The following is a 22,605-nucleotide window of genomic DNA, read 5'->3' as shown; positions in this document are numbered from 1 at the left end:
GAAACTATGAGATAAACTCTTTTTCCTCAAACTTGCTTTGGGTCATGATATTCTATCAGAGTAATAGTAACCCTAACCAAATCACTTGTGTATGAGTATGTGTACACATGTGTTCATGGAGGTGTGTATGAGAGAGAGAGAGAGAGAGAGAGAGAGAGAGAGAGAGAGAGAGAGAGAGAGAGAGAGAGAGAGAGAGAGAGTGCCTCTCCTTCAGTTAATGCTCTTTGAAACAGACAATAGACTTTAAAACTGAGAAACTAAATCTGATACATCATTTTTGCCTATAAGGACACTAGGCCTCATAGGGGTCACACTAAAGGAAAATAAAAGTCTGGGATGTCTTTATAAAATTATTAAAAATTATTTGAAAAGTTTACAATAAACAAAATGAAGGAAAATGTTAAAGAGAGTGGCAGTACCTCTCATGCCTTGGTTGATGCTTGGAATATGATGACCATGCTATTTAAAGAGATATAAAATAACTATAAAAACAGATTTGCTGAGCAGGTTCAATTTTACACAAACAATACAATTGCTGACAGTGTTAATAAAGATTTTGAAGATCCTGGAAGCCTTGGCATTAGGATTCTGTAGTTAATTATGACTGTGTCCCCCATTTGGGAAATGGCATTCAGACTTCATTTGCCACCGCCTGCCATAACTCAGAACACACGCAAAGGAAAAGAGAGAGACTATGAATACTGTAATTTCACTTTGAATGGGACTGTGCAAACTATAAAACAGTTTGATAATGACATCATAGCAATTATGCAATGCATTGATTAGCTGTATACGTTCCATTTTCCTAGGAACAAAGTAGGTGGTTTAGTTTAGCAAAACTGAAGGTTGTTTTGTCTTATGGTGTGTTTATATCAGGAGATAATAAATCAAATGCGTTGGCTGAACCAGTTGAACGAGACATGAGAAACAGAAGCAGTTGGTGTCTAGGCGTTCCCTATAAGCCTTGAGAACCTGCAAATAAGGAGATCTTGCAAGAATGACTGTGAGTGTCTCTAAGAACAGTTCACAACAATTCCTCTGCAGCTTGTTCTGAGATGGTGTACTGTGAAGGTTGTATCCCAAAAAAAAAAGAACACTGTGATTTTTAGTGGTGGAACTCCAAGGAGAGCCTTTGAGGAGAGCCGTGGAGCATGGCTACATTTTCTTCTGGTTTATGAATAATAAGGACACCAAACACTGTTTTCCAGGAAACAAAAAGAATTTATAAAGCATCTGTTATGAAACTGCCCCAGAAATGGACGCAGAGAGAAGATAATGAATATACTTGACAATCAAGGACATGCAAGTTAACAAAAGAAGGACTCAGCCAAAATACTATACAATCTATTATAAGCAATTTTAGAAAAATATTATTCCCAGACACAAAATTAATTCTGAGTGCAGCATGCAATTTCAAACTTTGCTTGTGAATAAGTGTTTCAAATCTCTGGGTCTCACAGTCTTTATTTTCACTCCAAGACTGAGAAGATGAATCAGGAGCCCCTTAATGCTAGATTTGCCCCTGACTGGCTTTGTGATTTGAAATCATAGGTATAAAATCTCTGGCCATTTTAATGTCAATCTGTTTGATGAAAATGTGGTAAAAATATGCCTAAAAGATGTTACACAATGAAGGAAGAGCATCTACCCAGTAGTAAGAGGTGGCATAGGAAAAGGAAAACCAGAAAACAAGATCATGGCTGAGGTCAATGTTCCCCTACTTACTTTCTCGCATTGCCTGCTTTAAAAAAGAAGGGAACTTGGTAATTCCTCTTCCAGGTCAGGTAGTCATTTCTCAGATGCCCATGGCTGTCACCATAGAGATTAGTAACCTGAACCCATTGGAGTTACTTTATCTCCTCTATCCTAAGGTTGCTTCTTTGGAATAAGTAGACTTGTGTTATCTCCACGTAGGCAATGTCTGCCTATGGAAGTAGCTTATGTCTCTGTCCCAACTTTATAATTTATTTCTTAGTCTCTAGCAGGTACATTATATCCATATAGGCTACTCAGAGCAAGAAAATTTAGGTCATTAAAAAAAAGTAAGAATCATTACAAAACTCAGTGTAAGGCTAGACTTACATTGGTGGTAAACTTCTATAGTTCCAGCACATGGCATGAGGAAGGAAAAGTATCTGGAGTCAGGACTAGCCTTGGCTACACAGTAAGTTCAAGGACAAACTGGGATACATAAGACCTTGTTACAAAAAAAAAAATTAAATAAGTGTACTGGCTAGTTTTGTGTCAACTTGACACAGCTGGAGTTATCACAGAGAAAGGAGCTTCAGTTGAGGAAATGCCTCCATGAGATCCAACTGTAAGGCATTTTCTCAATTAGTGATCAAGGGGGAGAGGCCCCTTGTGGGTGGTGCCATCTCTGGGCTGGTAGTCTTGGTTCTATAAGAGAGCAGGCTGAGCAAGCCAGGGGAAGCAAGCCAGCATAGAACATCCCTCCATGGCCTCTGCATCAGCTCCTGCTTCCTGACCTGTTTGAGTTCCAGTCCTGACTTCCTTGGTGATGAACAGCAGTATGGAAGTGTAAGCTCTTAAAGCTCACTGACTCAAGACATCCAAGTTTTAGGATGATGTCACATGAAAAAAGCTAAATAGTATTGGTATTTATCTTTACTTTGAAAAGCTCAATAGAATAATTATAGTCAAAATTGTTCCCAATTCTGCTGTATGCCTTCATCAATCAAGGACAGAGAAAATAATTTTTAAAAAAGTATGAGGAAATGTATAAAAAAGGAATAGTAGTAATATAAGTTAATAGAAATCATAAAAGGAAAGATGAGAAGGGCAAAATGGAGAGGAGAAGGAGAAATGTGAGGAGGCAGAAAATGAGGAGAAGAGGGGAAGGAGAAAGAAGAAGAGGAAGTGGTGGTGAAGGAGGAGGAGGAGGAGAAAAATAAGAGAAGAAAGAAGGCTGGGAATACATCTCTGACACGTAAGCTTGCAGTCATGATTACCAGAGTTTGGATCCCCAGAAACTCAGTTAAAAGCCTGGTTGTTTGGGGAGCCTGCCTGTAATTCTAGCTTCAGAAAACACAGACAGGTAATCCTCAGAGAAAACTAACTACCCAAAGGCTAACTCTGGTTTTGATTGCGACACCCTGCTTCTGTGAATATGATAGAGGAGCAATTCAGGATGATTGCGAGGATCAGCATTTGGTTGGTATGCAAATACCTTGACATGTGCAAAACCATGTAGACACACATAAAATGGACAAAGGTAAAAGAAGGGAAGGGGGGAGGGAAAGGAAAGGCGAAAAAAAGAAAGGGAAGAGCACCACCAAGGAGGAAAGGGATGGGTAGAGGGAAGGAATATTGCAAAGTGCTTTCCAGTTTTCATGACTTTCAAAATGCAGCACCAGACTTCCACAGACCTCTGTGTGTGTGTGTGTGTGTGTGTGTGTGTGTGTCTGTGTCTGTGTCTCTGTGTGTGTGTATGTGTGTATATGTGTGTGTGTGAGTGTGTGTGTGTGTATATGTGTGTGTATGTGTGTGTGTATGTGTATATGTGTGTGTATGTGTATATGTGTGTATGTGTATATGTATGTGTGTGTGTATGTGTGTGTGAGAGAGAGAGAGAGAGAGAGACAGAGACAGAGACAGATAGAGACAGAGACAGAGAAACAGAGGGACAGAGACAGAGACAGGGAGAGACAGAAAGGGAGGAAGAGAGGCAGAGAGGCAGAGAGACAGAGAATGAGAGGGGAGAATTTTTAAAAGACTCTTTGAGGAATAGTTACAATTCAGATCCAAACCTAGAGATAAAAGAAAACAGATTCATTCTATGGAAATGGTAAGGCAGATTCCAGGCAAAATGGAGGCAAAAATCTTATTATTTTACACTCTGAGATTGCCTTTTTCCTTATTCACTTATTAGAACTCTGACAGTCAGTATTATACACTGAGAACACTGGAAAACTCTTCCTGGTGACATTAGCTCACTCGAAGGAGAAAGGAGATTGTGCTGTGGAATGACCCAATTAGACAACACACCCTGGGGTGGAGGCCACAGTGGATAGAAGAGACACAAAGATGCTAATGTCATCTTTCTCCTCCATATTTTATCAGTTTCCAATGAGCTTGGAAATGCTCCAATATGAGAGATAAAGAACAGATAGACAAGGCAGAAAGCCCTTTTGTTTTAGTCTGTCTTTTTTAAGTCTGTTAGTCAAACTAAAAGAAAGGGAGCAAAAGTATGGTAAATGTACTTCCACAGATAAAATTATATGAAAGGAAAAAAGAAAGCAAGCATATCTGGAAAAATATTAACTATGCTAACCATGAACTCTATCTTAGAGATGAGCAAGGCTGATATAATCATGAGAAAATAGCAGGAGAAAGAGAATAGTCAAGAACATTAGGACTTTAGTCACAGGTCACAAAATGATGTTGTGGCCCACAATGAAATACATTCTGTAGTTGTCCCATTAAATTAGCATCATTGAGATGCCACAGCCACCTCAGTATGAGTAAGCATGGTCTATGATACTCACACAATGACAAAATCACCCTAACAACTAGTTTCTCTGAATATATTTTCATGAATCACCTGTGGCTTCAGGTGAGAGAAATTTCAGGTCTCAAAGAAGGGTTGCATAAGAAAAAAAGGAGGGTGTGTGAGTGTGAGTGTGTGTGTGTGTGTGTGTAAACTCCCTCTGTGATAGCATGGATTCATTTACTAAGGCTGTGATGTATTTGTGTATACATGTTGGCCACCATGGGAAATTAAAGGGAGCTAATTCATTGTCTTTATCATTAGAAATTAATAGCTGACTTTTAAAATTTAGAAATTTGTTCTTAGAGATATGGGCATATCTATTGATGGAAGTTCTGGATATGATTGCCTCTGGTAGATGGGATGAATAAGAAGGATATTGTGACAACTAAACACATTGCTATCCCATTTTTTGTGTCAGTAGTTGATCTTGAGAACAGAGACTAGGGGCAGGTTTGAAGGTCTCTTCATGGTCCTGGCTACCAGGGTCTCTGGTAGGAGAGATGAAGGTCCTAGCTGCATGAGGGCACTGAAGCTATCCTGCCTTCTACAGCAAGAGACTGGGCCTCTCCCAGAACTGCACAAACACCAAGTAACTTTACTCCGTGTGCAGTGCGGGCTGGTAGAGGACAGAGGGGCATGAACCAAAGGTGTCCTCATCAGCTTCCTGCTGACTCTGAGGCCTTGGAGAAGGGAACTCCTTACAATTGACCTTTGATAAATAGGGGAGTCATAACTATCACATCCCGAAAAACTCATCAGGCTTCTCAGGAAATATGAATGTAAATAAAATATTGATTAAAAGCTAAAAGGATTTTAATTAGGTTACTTAGTTTAATAGTTTAATTTGCCAGAAACAGACAACTTGGACAAGGTTCTTTGTGTAAGCACATTTTAAATCACTAATTAAAATTTCAGATGGCAGTCTGAGATTAGCAAGGGGATCTTCAAAGGCAAGCAAGATGTCTACTTATTTTATTTTATTTTTATTTTCAAAAGACGCAAAGCAATGCTAAGATCTTACTTGAGTCCTCTGTTTGAAAGAGAATGGAAACCCAGATACACTGGAATCCTCTTTGACCTCCTACACCCACCATAATTAATTTATTTTGAACAGAAAGGATAGTTTTGTGGGCAAACAGCATATAAATTATATGTGTTTTTGTTGAAGGATCTCCTATGTTCTGAATAGAATGGGAAGAATTGGTCTTTCTGAAATACGGTCTTATTAAATAGAAGAAATTGATTCCTAAACATGTAAAAGGCATAGCTCAGCCTAGTATTATTTATTCAGTCTGATTCAGTGAGTGCATAAAGCATTTGAAGTAAGACACCCAGAGAAGCTCTCTGTGGCATCTCTATTAGGCAATTACATAGTGATACACTACATGCATGCTTCAAGGTCAAAGCTAAGCCTGTGCTTGTTCTGTTTTACATTGCACGGCATCCTGAGTACATCAGTGGAAGACAGCTGAGAATAAGAACAAGCTCTTTGAACATGTCAGGGCTCATATCCTGGCTTAGCTCACTAAACATGCAACCCCGGCAAGTTTACAAAGCTGTTACTAGGCCTCAGTTTCCTTATGTGCAATATAAGACTAACAGCAATGGTATTTATTTCACAGGTTGAAGACTCCAAATGGTGTTTTAAATGAGTAACTATTGAATGCTTAAACGCAATGCTTTAAAACATGATCAATATCCAATAAATGTTAGTTCTATAAATATGAGGTGACTGGAGTGGTACAGAAGATTAAAAATCTTTATTGTTAACTGAGTAGAAGGGGAAAAGATCCAGATTCAAATTCTAGCTCAAACACAAATTGGTTGTCTAGAATCAAATGAGTAACTTATATGCCTCCTTTTATGTAAATGTAGATAACTGGATCTCACTCAGAGCTCTTTTAAAGAATACCTAAGGTCAAGGCCCTATACAAAGCTTGACATTTAAAACTTGTTAAGTAAATATTAAGTCGCTACATTCTCTCTTCTGTAAAAGGCCAGTAGAAAGAATGGGAACAGGCAACCTTGGGGAGATAAGAGATGGGGGGGGGGAGGCCCTCTAGAATGTACCAGAGACCTGGGAGGTGAGAGACTCTCAGGACTCAAAGGGAGGGACCTTGGATGCAGTGCTCTACAATGGGGTGGGGGAACTTGTAGAGTCCACCTCCAGTGGAGGGACAGGACATCAAGTGGAGGGATGGCGGTTGCTATCCCACAGTCAAAAGCTCTGACCCAGAATTATTCCTGTCTGAAGGAACTGCAGGGACAAAAGTTAAGAAGAGCTTGAGAGAAAGGAGGTCCAGTGATAGGCACATATTGGGATCCAGTCAAGGGTTGGCCCAGGACCCTGACTGTTAATGATGCTGTGGTGTGCTTGCAGACAGGGGCCTAGCTAGCTAGCATGGCTGCTCTCTGAGAGGCTCAACAAGCAGCTGAAAGAGTCAGATGCAGATACTAGCACCCAACCAATGGACAGAAGCTGGGGAACCCTGTGGTTGAATTGGGGAAAAGCTGGAAGAAGCTGAGGAGGAGGGCAGCCAGATAGCAAGACCAGCAGTCTCAATTGACCTGGACTCTCTGAGATCAATCAACTGAGCCACCAACAAGCTAGAATATACTAGCTGATATGAGGTCCTGACACATATACAGCAGAGGACTGACTCCCTGGTCTGGCCTCAGTGAAAGAGGATGTACCTAACCTTTGAGAGATTTGAGGCCCCAGAAAGTAGGGCAGCCTGGTGGAGTAGGGGTAGAGGGTGAAGACATCCTCTTGGAGATGGGGTAGGGGTAGGGAGTATGGGATGGGGAGGAGGGGCAGAATGGGAGGGGGATGAAGTCTGGACTGTAAAAAAGTATTAAAGAATAAAAAAAACCAAAAAATAATAAAACTACAACAACAACAAAATTCAAAATAGAGATAAGAGTTGACTACTGCCCTACAGGGATTTATAGAAGTAATGAGTCACGAGGTATTTGCTTTTCCGAAGTTAAATTTGTCTGGAAAGACCTCAGTGGTGCCTTGCTTTAATGGAAGCTGCCCAGGTACAGGAGAACCCGAGTACACCCTGATTAATCAAACCTATCGCTTCTGTTCCAGGGGAGGCCGCATTCTGACTCTCCACAGATTAATTGTACATGTCAAAGGTATGGACATTTACATAAATGTCATTGCAGTTTCTGAACAAGTAAGTCCTGGACCCATAGATTACTGCAAAAAGAGAGCCATGGGCACTGTCAACATGTCAGGGCTGTGTGCTTGACCTCAGGACAGACGTATGACAGATAACATAGAAAGATACCAATTTTAATTTGAATAGAATCCTTACTTCCAGATAAATTCCAAATATCAGCCAGTGACACCATCAGTTATTAGTATTGCTCTGATTTCCACTAAGCAAAACAACTTAACCGCACCGTGTGTTTATCTTTGTTGTCCTTTCGTGTTAGCTTTATTTTGTTTTATGACAGAGTTTCACTATCGAGCTAAGGCTTGGTTCAACAACAGGGTCTTCCTGCTGAGGCCTCCTAAATTTGGGGGGAGATTGTTCATCTGTTTTTTTTGTTTTGGTTTGGTTTTGGTTTTGGTTTTTTTGGGTTTTTTTGTTTTTTTTTTTTTGTTGTGTTTGTTTGTTTGTTTGTTTGTTTGTTTTTCGAGACTGGGTTTCTCTGTATAGCCCTGGCTGTCCTGGCACTCACTTTGTAGACCAGGTTGATCTCAAACTCAGAAATCTGCCTGCCTCTGCCTCCCAAGTGCTGGGATTACAGGCGTGCGCCACCACTGCCCAGCTATCTGTTTATGTTTTGTTTTTTTTTAACCCATCTTTTATTACCTCAATAACAAGAGTAACTAAAACTAATGAAAACTTGGAGGACAAAATCTGCAAATAAAAATTCAAAAGTGATTAATTAATCTAGTCTTATATCACTTTAATCCAGACTGTGATTTTTTTTAAAAAAAATTGCTCTAAAATTCAATCCATTTCAATGCTGCCAAAGATTTCTACTCACCACTCAAAATTATCCATTTCTGTTATCCCGCTCTTGTGTATCCATAATGTTGAAACAAGCCACACTCATTCTTTATACAAATCATTACTTAATCCTTTGAAAACTCAACTTCTGTTAGAAACTCTATTTTCTTTCTGCCACCAATTTCTACATCTACAACCTAGGTTAAGCAGTCAATGTGTATTTTGGAAAGTGTGCTGTGTGCCCGGTTCTCTATCAGAACTATCATTAACTCAATGTGTGAAGTATCTGGAGAGCCCGAGATCTTCTGAGATGTATTTTTATAGTTTGGTAGGTATACTGAGTGGGTTACAGATAATTCCAGGGAAATTCAAAGCAGCACATAACACGTTAACTATGTCATTCTTGAGGTCTGTGAACAGGGCAGTCTTGTGTGGGTTCTGATTTTCTCTACTGGGACACACTTTTGGGTGACTTCATTCTGCCTCCCCCATGTAAACTATGACTCTACAATAATGAAAAGAAACCTTTGATCCATTACAAAAATCCTTTTCATTACTGCATTAACAAGCATGTGCTTTAAGACTTACCCTGGTTTCATCTCAAACATATCTGATTGTTCTTTTCCCCTCCGGTTTGGTATGGTAGACGGCATCTTGTAAACCAATTTGTAGCCAGGTTTAGTGATACTAGGCAATGAGTGACCTTAAGGATGCCTCCAACAAAAGCTGTCTTCTGTTAGTATTCAGCAAATCTTTGAAACAGATGTGAGCTCAAGCCACCAGGCAGCTCTGATTAGTCATTATCAGCTGTTCTTTGATAAAAAGCCTAGCCTACCTATCTCAGGAAATGCATCTGTCTTCCTGGGGAGATTGTTTAGCCCTGGAGAATAAATGAGCCTGCAGGTCCAGCCTTTGTGGTTTCACTTTGAATAGTAACCAATGTCAGAAGGCATGTGTACTATTCCTGGTCAGCCTGATCTAAAGACAAGAATCGTACACAACCATTAAAGGCTACTTCCTATTCACTGCATAAAAGTTCACTAGATCCACTGACATATTTCCTATTTGGACTCTCCTTTTTTTTTTTCCCATTACAGAACAAAAAAATGTAACTTCAAAAATAACAGAAATTAAACTTTTATTGCAATTTAACAAGATAATGAGGCAATTTTAATGCAAGCTTTATTTGAGCTTAACTTGTTTGAATGCCCTCCATCAGGAATTAGTTGAATAGTGGTCCTAGGAGACTGAAGTGACCCTTTTAGGCACTAACAGACATCTTTGACCATGACTGGTTGCATTTCTTTGCGACTGTCGACTGCTTGTAACAGTATCATTGTGTTGAAGTACATTAGTGATGGTATATCACACTCTCCCTAGGTCATCCTTTTACAGGTTCCTGGTTCCAATTTGAACTTCTGATATGAAACTATTACATTTCCAATGAAGCTGACCTATTTTTTCACATTATAAGAGAAACCCAAGTTTGTTTGTTTAAAGTTTCACACTATGAATGTTTGGTGCTGATTTCAAAACTGCTGTTGAAAACATTTATCTATCTATCTATCTATCTATCTATCTATCTATCTATCTATCTATCTATTTATTTATTTATTTATTTTGTTTTTTTTCGAGAATGACAGGGTTTACCTGTGTAGCCCTGGCTGTCCTGGAATTCACTCTTTAGACCAGGCTGGCCTCGAACTCAGAAATTTGCCTGCCTCTGCCTCCCAAGTGCTGGGATTAAAGGCATGGTTCCATCACCGCCCAGTGAAAACATTTTTAAAATCATAGTACTCTCCTAAGAATGAGTTTTTGTCTTCTACTTTAAACACATAGTGTGGAACCCTGGAGAACATGACGAACTGTTTGAAATTTTATTCAAAAAAATTTTCCTTTTCAAAAAAATTCATTTTTACTGACTCTTTGAGAATTCCATATACTGTATTTTGTTCATATTCACTCCACCCCACTCTCACCTTATGTCCTCCCAGATCCACCCCTCACCTGTCTATATACTCTTGTCTGTGGGGCTATCTATCCACTGCATGTGGTCAACCTACTAAGGGTCACATGCCTAAAACACCTGCCTCCCCCTCTCACAGAAGCCATCAATTTCAATAGTTCCTTATCTGAGGGGGTCCCCCTAAAGCCCATCCCTGCTAGAATGTTAACTGACCTGATCTTGTGTATATCTTGTGCAGGCTCCCACAGCTCCTGTGTGCTCACATGTGTCAGAATGTCCAGAAGGCAGAGTGTCACTCAGGTCTTCCCTGACAGCTGCTCTTAAAGTCTTTCCACTCTCCCTCCCACGATGCTTCTTAAGCCTTGGGGAATGTGACATAGATGTTCTGCTTATGGCCGAGCACTGTACTGACATTTATTCTCTGCACTTAGACTAGGGATTAGTTTCAGTGTTAATGATCACCAACAGAGAATCTTCTCTAAGAAAGCCTGAGTGCTTCACTAAGCTGAAAGTATAAAGATATAAATTTAAAGGACAGCTTGATACTATGTCCATTTAACAGAATAATAGTAGCACATTTTTTTAATCCTTGGAGTCTGTGAGCTCCCCAGCTGTTGGTTCTTAGATTGCGGTACCAGACTTGTGCCTCCTCCTGCAAAGCAGGCTCTAGGTCCATCAGAAAACAGGAGGTTATCCCCAGAACATTTGTGCCACTATTTCACTCATGGACCACACAGCAGCTGCAGGCACTGTGAAAGCTATGCAGCACAGAAAAAGCTTCCCAGTCAATACTTATTTGATTTCTCTGTCTGATGACCAAAGAGGGTGGCAACTTCAGCAGTAGAATATCACCATCATGGATTTGTGTGAAACAAGGACAATGGAAACATTTATTCCCTACACTTGGACTAGTTATGAGTTTCAGTGTTGACCATCATCCTCTGTACAAAGAATCTTCTCTAAGAAAGCCTGAGTGCTTCACTAAGCCATGAGTATAAAGATATGAATGTAAAGGATGGTTTGATACTATGTCCATTTAGTAGAATAATGTTTCACCTGTGTTTCTTGGGGTGGAGGGTGGACATGGCCAGAACACTACTGACCAATAAATAACTCAAGGGGAGGTAGCCTCACCTGGCACCAGGCTTTTTATTTGGTACATATGGCTTTTGGGAAGAGCATCATTCTCTGTTCTAAGGCAACAAAAATTAAACTGTTTTATATGGGCATATGTATATGTACACACACATGCATGTAATAAAATAACATGCTTTTATTCAGCCTTCCAGACATCTTTAGTGTCAGTTATCTCTGATCCCACCCATCTGCTCTATTCTACCATCTTTTTTATCCACCTGTACCTCCATACCCATTATTTCCTTTCACCTTCATGTCATCTGTGTCTGCTTAGACTATTGAACGATACATTTCTACAACAGTTGTGTTGATGATGCAGTTTATTTTTATCCCACATTTCATTCCAACAGACAACTGCCTATCATGTGATACTACTCATTTCTTCACCCCAGTGGCAAAATTATCAGAGCATTCTCCTTCTATGGTATTGAAATAGTCTTCAGTGTTTGGTTCCATTGATCATAGTTCTGCCTTCTGGAGGTACACCACTACAACAAATCTTTCTTCTACAAAATAATCTTTCAGGTTTTTGAAAACAGATAACAAAGCCCTTTATCTTCTGCTTTATATTCCACACAATCACAGATACTTGAGCACTTTCTGTGACATGATTTTCAAAACTTTAACCAGCCTTTAAATGAAAGCGAACAGTAACCTTTATCAAGCATCTATTGCATGTTACTCCAATGGTGTATAAATTCCTGTTTTGGTTCACAATCTCCAATCATAAGAGTAATTTTAAGTATATTACTGTATATAAGTATAGATTTAACTTTCAGATGAATTATAAATTATATGGATATAGCTATGTGGTATGTTGGCATTTTAAGGCACAATGCACACTTGGTTCAGGGTTTCTTATGTTCAACACTAGTGATATTTTGGGTCAAAGGGTCCTTTGTTGGGGTTTCTACTATAAACATTAACAGAACCCCCTGGCATCTCCTATTGCATGTCAGTAGCATCTCCCAATCTGAACAATCACAGTTACCTGTAGATATTCCAAGTCACACCTCAGGAGCAGAACCACCCATTTAGAGTGAGTCTTACCCTCATTTTTAGACCCGTAAATGGGCATGACTCAAAAAAGCATAGTAATTATTACAATACAGGCATACAGGATAATGGAAAAAATTAAAAGAAAGCGAGACCTAATCTAGGAGGAGTCAAGGACAGTTAGACTCTGATAGAAGTAGCATCAGAAGGGGAAGTAGACTTTGACTTGCTGAATGGAAGAGAGTGCTTCTGGCACAGAATGCAGAAGCAGGACACATGGGAGGCCTGACGAACGCAGAGAAGTTAGATGTGGTGAGGAGCTGGAGCACCAAAGATGGGTAAATGAGAGTTTATTGAAATGAAGAGTTCAGGTTATGAGTGGTCACAGAAAACTTGTAAAAGTGTCTGGGTTTTATCCTGAAACCAGCAGACATCCTTTGAGACAAAGGACAGAAAAATCATTATGGCCAATATGGCCAAAATAACTTTTTAATGACAGAAAGTAATTATGTTAGATACAGAATGAATGAGAAGAAATAAGACTAAATAAGTTTAGTGCAGAGCTATTGCTACACAAAAAGTGTGCTGTTTTGAAATCATAGACTGTGGTAATGGAAGATGCAATGGAAAAAGGTGTTTCAAATAAGTAACTATTATAAGACCAAATTTCTTTATTAAAATTCAAATCTCATTATGTTAGAATGTGCAATTAGAACCTTAATCTAGAGGGAAAAAATCAACTGCAGATTCTGTAATATAATCAATTTTTCAAAAACAAATTCCCTCCATAGTAATTTCTTTAGACTCTATCATGGGTCTGACAGTGAATAGGAGCTTGGAATTGAAAAATTAGTGAAACTTTATCCTCCAAGAGCCCAAAGTCTAACAAGCAGGTAGATATGTAATTAGAAGGCAGCTTTGCAAATATTGAAACAATATTCCTTAAGAGTGCCAGAGCACAGGACTCAGGATTGTGATGTGGGTGACTCACAGCACAGGGGGGATGTAGGACTGAATTAAGACTTCACAAGGTCCTCAATGATGGGGTAGGCTTACCTGGGGTGCAGTTGTGTGAGGGTTAGTCACACCTCACCCCCGTTCCCATATGTTTATTAAATTGCATTTCAACAAAAAAATTTTGAGCAGATATTCTTCTCCCAGAGGAAATGTAAAATAGTTGCATGAAATTCAGGCAACACAGACTTTGAGACAGGCAACAAATCTAAACTTTGAGACCAGCATGTAGAATTAGTGACAACAACCACCACAACAACAACAAAACAACAGGACACTTTTGTCGCATATAGTCTCTGAAAATTGGGAATTGCCTCTCTTTTGAAAAATAACTCAGATATTTTAGACCAATCCAGATAGGAGAAGGTATTTGATATGCTGTGTGAGAACCTAGCCATGAAATACATAGCTATGGCTTAATGTACATTAGCCAGTAGCAAAGAACTGAATACTGAAGACATGGCCAGGTCCAGGGCTGTAATGAAGGGTTTAGTAAAACTGTGTCCAATATAACAGGTGCTCTGGAAGCAGCTTAGGTATCCAATGTATTCTCTTTGAGGTAAAAATATTAGAAGACTGGTATCTTGTTAGTGGGTGGTGACTTCTGTGGGCCATATTTGACAGTGTATGTTATAAGGAAAACAAAAGCTCAGAAAAAGATTGCCTGATTGTTATAAAAGGTGCACAAAGGAAAGAACATGGACCACAGTGAAATAACAACTGTTCTCATTCCACAATAGCAAAGGTTTATAATAAGAAATCTTAGAGTAGCAAAACCAATAAGAACATATCTTTTCCACAAAGTGGCTCAAGAAGGGAGACTTGGCTTCCATTTTGGTTTTACGGCATCACTTTGTGAAATTTCCTAAGTGTCTAGCAAATAGGAAGATACAGGGAACAAAATGCAGGAGTGCTATAAATGCACAGAAAGGACTGTGTATGTAGCTATGGAAGCCCAGATGTTGTGTAAGAAGCTAATGTTCCAAAGAAGTTATACAACTCAAAGTCTGGATTGGAAACAAATGAATAAGCTTCCCATGGTCCACAGCCTTCACATGACTGTAAGCAAGTTGTATATCACAAGACTGCTCAGGCCATGGGAAGCATATTCCACAGGTGTGCCCACTACAGAGCTTAAAGGGGAAACATTACCAAGGAGTAAAAGAAACAGCAACAACCACAATCCTTGCCATCTGGGTAGGTTCTTCTTGTTCTCTGTTGTTTCTTGCTCTCTTCCCATCAAGCACATGATGGTGTTGTGTGCCAACTCCCCCTTTGACCTGAATAAACCTCTTATGGTCTGTTCTGGTCACTAGTATATGAGCAAAAGGAACTCAAGTCCCTTTGGGGTAGAATTTATCTAAGTTTCTGTGGTTTTGGGTCAAGTCAATGATTTAATGGCCTAAAAATAATTCAGATTGTCCTCACACTGCCTCTGATTGAAGTGTAGCTCAAACAAGAGACAACCTTTTATTCCAGGACACACTCAGCATAGGATATTATTCATTGCCACAATTTAATAACCAATATCTGAATGATAAACATTCTAACATACAATTTTTAACAGGTAAGAAAAAAAAACACCATAATTGAAAGAAGTGAAAGAGTTCAAAGTAGTTTTATGGGCCTCAACTAGCCTCAACTCAAATTGCCCCAAAAGTGGACAGTAATTAAATTAGTTAGACAATTTAAATAGATATTTATCAGTATAATCACAGATTTGGAGAGTAATGTATTTTTCAATTGGTAAGCATGTTATGTGTTACATTCACCAATATCCTTAATCTATAATAGAATATTTTAAAAATGGATTCTATTTTTATGTGCATTAACTGTTTGCCTACATGTGTATATATGGACCACATGTGTATCAGATGTCTGTGGAGCACAAAAGAGTGCATGTAATTTCTTGGAAATGGAGTCATGTATGGATGGTTGTGAACAATCACATGGGTACTGGAAACTGAACCAGGATCCTCTGTGAGAGAAACAAATGTTCTTAATTGCTGGGCCATCCCTCTAAGACTCAAAGAAAAGCATATTCATTGCCTCTTCAGAAAGAAAATTATTAAGTTCAAAAGATTTACATCTGTGTTTCACCTGTTTAAACACAGATAGTATATACACAAGCACATGCCTTTTTTTTTGTTTTAAAATGTTTAATTTTTATTGGAAACATTTTTATAAAATATTTTTTGATTACAGTTTTCCCTACCCCAAGTCTTCCTCACATCCCTATTCACCCGAGGCCATCACTTTTTTTTTCCTCTTTCTTATTAGAAAATAAATAAACTTTAAGGACAAAACAAGAGAGCAAAAGAAAAGCCACAAAAATCCACAGGTAAGACACAGACTCACACACACACATACACTTGCACACACAGAAATCCCACAAAACATATTAGAAACTGTAATATACACAAAAGATCTGAAAGCTAAGAGAGAGAGAGACAGAGAGGGAGAGAGAGAGGGAGGAAGGAAGGAAGGAAGGAAGGAAGGAAGGAAGGAAGGAAGGAAGGAAGGAAAGAAAGAAAGAAAGAAAGAAAGAAAGAAAGAAAGAAAGAAAGAAAGAAAGAAAGAAAGAAAGAAAATTTCCAGATAAATAGGAGATAAAATAATTTAAACCCTTCAAAAATACCATTTAGATCATGTTGTACTGCTCATCTACAGCTGGTCTTGGGGACTGCCCTTCAGTGTGGTTTGTATAAAGAGTGATGCTCCATTGAAGAAAATATTTTTCTTTTGCAAGCAATTGGAAATTGGAAATAGCTTCTGAGTTAGGGGTGGGGGCACTGGAATCCTGTCAGACCCAGACCCCTGCAGTCCCTGTGTATGCTTCGGCAGTCTCTGTGAGTTCATTTGTGCATCAGCTCTGTTGTGTCTAGAAGGCACTGCTGTCTTGGTATTTTCCACCCCCTCTGGCTCTTAGAATCTTTCTCTCTCCTTTTCACAAGGCTTTCTGAGCCCCAATGTAGGTAATTTGATGAAGAGAGCATTTAGAACAGAGTGGTCCACAGTCTACATTGCTTAGTTGTAGGTCTCTGCATTTGTGTCTGCCTACGGAAGGAGGAAGCTACTCTTTTGAGGGCTGAGAGGTTCACTGATTTATGATTGTAGCAGCAAGTTGTTAGGAGTCATCTTATTGCTGTATTCCTTCAGGAAAACCATGGTATTTGGTTTTCGTTAGGTCCATGGCCTATGTAGTCTCAGGTTTGTGATCCTAACATTGTCACCCGAGCAATGGGTTCCACCTCAGGAAGTGGGCTATAAATCCAAACATATAGTGATTGGTTACTCTCACAACTTTTGTGCTATGATTACACCAGCACATCTTATAGGCAGGTCACCATTATAGATCAAAGGTTTTGTAGCTTAGATAGTGTTTATCTTTCTTCTATGACAGGTTACAGCGTATCTTCTAGTACCATGAATACTAATCAGTTAGGGAGGATGACGCTGAGTAGATACCAACTCAACTTCTCCCTAGTCAATGAGTTATGAAGATGCTGCCTTTAGCTGTAGAGCCTTATTATTAGTTGGTGCAGAGCTTATCAATATTTTGGCAATAGCCTGAGGTGCTTGGGGGTTTTCATAAAGCATTTTTGGCCACCAACTCAAATAGATATAACCAATTCTTGGCATTAAATGTTTCATTTGATGGTGAGAGATGTCTACTTGTAGATTGGCCTCTCCCATTATTTAACTGTTCCTTTAAAATTTCGTTTATATATGCATATACTTTAAGAAGCTTTTACTGTTGATTTCCATATGTTTCCTCAAGTGGCCCTTAGTTTTAGCTGTCTCTCCTTATATTCCCTACCTTATCCTCCTCGTCCTTCTCACTCTGTTTAATCCTCTTGTTTCAGTTCCTGTGCAGTCCATTCATGACTATATATTTCATTTCCCTTTCCTTGAGATATCCTTCCTTCCCCACTAATCCCCTATTCTATACCTAACCTCTGTGGTTATAAGGATCATAAACTGCTTATCAAAGGCTTAAAAGTCAATACCCACATATAAGCAATACATACTGTATTTGTTTTGGGGGTCTATGTTACCTCTAGGTCCATCCATTTTCTTTAAATTTCATGATTTCAATTTTAACAGCTGAATAGTATTACATTGTGCAAGTATAACACTTTTTTAAAAATCCATTCATCTGTTGACAGACATCTAAATTGTTTCCAATTTCTAGCTATTATAAATAGAAAGTCAATAAACATGGATGAGAAAATGTCTCTATAGTAGGATGTACAATCCTTTTGATATACATTCAAGAGTGATATAACTTGTTCTTGAGGAAGATCTATTCCTAGTTTCCTGAAGAATTGTAATATTGATTGCCATAGTGGCTGTATGAGTTGATTCTCCTGCCAGTAGCAAATGAGTGTTCTCCTTACTTCATATCTTTGTTAGCAATAGCTATCATTTGTTTTGTTGATCTTGGTTACTCTGACTGGTATAAGGTGGAATCTAAAAGTATCTTTCATTTGTACTTCCTTGAGGACTAAGGATGTTGAACATTTCTTTCATTGTTTCTCAGACATGTGTGTTTCATCTTTTGAGAGCCCTCTGCTTAGCTCTGCCTTATCCACAGTACCTTCATACCTCTTGAAAGATTTTAATGTGCTTACTGGTGCTGATTTAAGGCATCACAATTTCGACTCCAAGGCAAAACAGAAACATTTGGTTACTACATGTGACACAGATTTGACATTATATGTGATGTCCTGTATTCTGCAAATACCCCTGGCTTCTGAAAATTTCCAGTGTTCCTAAGACGGAAGAGAAATCCTGTTGAGTTTCAGGAGAAAGCACCCTCAGAGATGCCCTGCAGAATTGCTGTTTCAACTGAAGACTTTATTATAACACTGTGGGTATTTAGCAGGATTAGATCCAGACAGCTTTGTTATATTCTTTTCTACTAGGAAGAAATTTCTTTATCATGAGAAAATTGAAAAGTCAAGTAATGGAAAGTTACAGAAATTGATGAAGATTCACTTCGCCTGTGATATAGATTTTTCTCTTGCCGGGACAAGGAGAGCAGAAGTTGTTATCTTGGAAAAACAGGTCAAAGTACAGGTGGGATCTGTGTGCCTTTTCACTTTCTTTAAATGTTGTGAGTCTGGGGAACTTTAAGAACCTTCATGTTCCAACTTTGCTATTTGAAGTAATATCTTGGTTAGGCTTTTATTGCTGTGAATAGACACCATGAGAAGAGCAACTCTTATAAAAGAAAACATTTAGTCATGGCTGCCTTACAGTTTCAGAGGTTTAGTCCATTATCATCATGGCAGGAAGCCTGGCAGTGTGGAGGCAGACATGGTGCTAGAGGAGGAGCTGAGAGTTCTACATCACAGGCAGCAGGGGACTGTCTCCTCCCAAGCAGCCAAGAGGAGACTATGATTCCACACAGGGCAGAGCTTGAGCATAGGAAACCTCAAAGCCTTCCCCCGCAATGATGCATTTCCTCCAAAGCCACACTGCCTAATAATGGAACTCCCTATGGGGCAAGCATTCAAACCCATGAGTCTATGGGGGCCAAAGTATTCAAACCACCACATGGGGAGAATGCTGAATAAAATGCTTAGTTATGGCATTGCCTACAATCTGTGTAAATTTCAAATTTCCCTGAGGCTTTTGTGTTTCATGACTGAACCTTAAAATGCTTGACAAAATGGGGTCCTTGCAGAGATTTTTTAAAAAACCACAATGCAGAAGGAGAATTAAACAAATCATAGTTTGTACACATGTTTGTTAGCAGAAAGTAGGTCCTTGCTCTGAGCCAAGAGAGGCAGAGATTTCTCTTCCTAAGAAGGAACCATCTCTCTCATGTCTAATGCTCAGTAAGTGTACAGTTGACCTTTTGATTGTTCTAAGGTGATAGGAGTGATGTCTACAGCCAACAGTTTTAGATCATGTAAAAAACACACATGTAAAATACATATCCATATATGTATATACACACATATAAAGCATATATATGGATTTATAATAATCATTACTCCAGCACATATTTCATGTTAATGTGGAAAATGATAATGGAGTGTTAGCATGTAACTGCCCAATACCATCTTTTATCTCTCCCAGTACACATTTCCAGAAAATGTCATTAATATGGATCAGAAACTCTAGACCAAATATCTTACCATGTAGTAAGCCTGGGACACACAGTCCTCAATACTTTGTACAAACAAATAGAAGAATAGGCCCTGTTCAAACATGGAATGGCAAGTTACTAGATGGGGAAAAGTGTTCAGGGGCCTTTGATACAGAAGAGGAGGATTTTACCCCATGCTGATACAAAGGGCTAACACAGTAGGGGAGGGTTCAACTAAAGTGGACTATGGAGTCATAAATGCACTCAGCTTTATATCTGGTAGTAGCAAGCATCAGACAATGACCAGGACATAATGCCAGGACCCTTTAAATCCCATCTGGAAACTATAGAACTCTCCAGGATACCGAGAGTGGAGGCTGGTTGCAGTCAGTCTGAGTTGCTATACAAAAGATGTTCACTTCATAGGGACAAATAGGACCAATATGATGCTGACTGGGAAAGCATAATAGTGCCTGAGGCAAATGACAAGCATCTAGGGAGGATGGAGGATCCTTTCAGAGCTTGGAAAGGAGTAAAACAAATCTCATACCTGGTACACACGCTCCTGTAAGTCACCTAAACACGTATAATTTTGTTTCTTTGTTGGCTTTAATTGTTGTGCTTCTAAACTTTCAAAACGAGGGCAGAAACAATAGTTAAGGTAGAAGAAAGCCACTCCACACTTCTGCATTCTAAGTGTGGGCTCTGCTTTCCTCTGACACTTGATCATACCCTTCTTTGGCCACTGCACACCAGGTAATATATCAGATCTAACTGTATTTACCATCCTTTTCAAATCAAATGGTTTTTAAATACAAGACATGTTTTAGGCAACCAGGTCTTTGCAAGGTCACACACTCATGTGTACCTCCCAAGTAAGATGCGTGTGACTTCATGGCATTTCAAGGACTGATGACACTTCCAGTGGGATGAAAAAAGTTGAGGATATTAGATAATTGGGACAAATCTCCCTTCTAATGTTTTCTAAAAAAAAGTTTTAAAATCCAACCTCTATCAGTCTGTGCAGTGCCAGCCATGGCCATAAGGACATCAGTGGATTGTTCTAAACTTCCCTATTTATTCTTCAAGGTAGGTCTAGACATGATGTTCTCTGTGGAGTTAGTGGTTTGTGTTTCACATGGTGTACTCCATAGCCTTCAGATGCTTGTGTTAAAGCTTTCTTAGTAGGAATTTAGGCAATCTAAGTGCCAAAAACGTTAATTTTTAATTGACAGGTAAAATAACAGGAAATAATTTTAGAAGTCTAAATTAATATTTTAATACCCTGTAATGTTTCATTTTATTAGGAGAAAATCCAACTTCCCAGCATGGCCTATTTTAAACTCTATATTTCTCCCTATTTTGTCGGTAACACTCGAAACTGGCTTCTCCAGGCCACCTCCTGCCACTCCTTACATGGATGTCCATTCATGGGTCTCCTTGTTTCTTATCTGTGTCTATCATTTTCTGGTCTCTTTTATTTTCGAGGAAATTCTTACTTCTATGAATTTAAAACCTATGCTTTATTCTCTTTGCAGGCTTCTCTTGTTCTGATGAGAATCGTCCCTTCACTTGAAGCACCCGTATCTTCATCCACAACCTGATTACTTTATTTACCAAAGTGTATTGCAGGCATCAATTTACATAAATGCCTATCTTGTTACCTCCTGTGCACCTGGTGGTTAGGGACTATGTTTTATTCATCATTGAATAAAAGTAACATACTGTTGCCTGCCCTAGAAAAAGAGCTCAAGAAATGTTTGTGGAACAAATGACTAGGAATAAATCATAAAATGTATAAAGGAATCTGGATGATAGAAGACATTTTTCTTGACACATGGGATTAGGCACAACAAGGGACATGAGAAAGCCGGAGAATAATTCTGTCATAAAACACCCTTGTTAAAGGAGCTAGGCACTGTGAAACACTGGAAACATTTCATTAAAAAAAAAAAAAAAGAAGAAGCCTTTGCTATAAATTACAACTTGCCTCTCCAAGAAGAAACACCAGTCCTAAAAGATGGATATCATTGATTGAGTAATCGGAATTGTAAAACGACATTCAACTCACAAGTTGGGAGATGCCTTAAGTAGGTGGAATCTGTTGGATTCTGAGCGAAATTGGCATTTCCTTATTTTCTGACATTAAGGTGCTGAAATACGCTGGCAGGTATTAACATGTTTGTTGATGGTAACTTGGCTTGGCAGGGTAGAAACTCCAGTGTGAGTTTTATGATTACATTTTCATTACAAAACACAGATCTCTATCTAAAGCAGTTTATTGCTTGGAGTTATGAGTCATCAGAAAGTATGAGATTCGAGTGCTTAGCCCTGTTTAATTTTAACAGTGGAGTCCGGCTTGAAACCCCATTTGGTAAACAGTTTAACCCATGTCCCCAATCCAGAGGTGATGAGTGAATGCATGTGAAAGTTAGTTAAACCAGATGTTGTATACTATAGAATTAAAACATCATTTAGATGTTGCACCATTTCTGAAACTTTTTCCAACAGGCTATACACACACACACACACATAAATATATATATATATATAAATGTATATTAATCCAATGCATAATGGGGTATATATCTAACTAAAACATATCATTTCACTATTTTCATATGTATTAAAGTATGTGTGTGTATGCATGTTTCTGTGCATTGGTGTGTATGTTCCACATGTGTGAAGGTGCACATCTATGTGTATATTCAGGTGGAGGCTGAATTTTGGCACTGTGTATCTTCTTCAGGTCTGTTGAACCTACAGTTCACTGTCAGCTAATTCACTTGCTAGTTTGCTCTGGCGAGTCCCTGCCTCCCGTTTTCTGTGATTACAGCTATGTCTTCGTGCACACCAGGCTTTTATGCAGGTTCTAGAGATGCAAACTCTGGACGTTACTCTTGCGTGACAA

Source organism: Mus caroli, chromosome 1 (assembly GCF_900094665.2).
Source record: "Mus caroli chromosome 1, CAROLI_EIJ_v1.1, whole genome shotgun sequence".
Classification (NCBI taxonomy): Eukaryota; Metazoa; Chordata; class Mammalia; order Rodentia; family Muridae; genus Mus; species Mus caroli.
Note: the sequence above shows the minus strand (reverse complement) of the source record.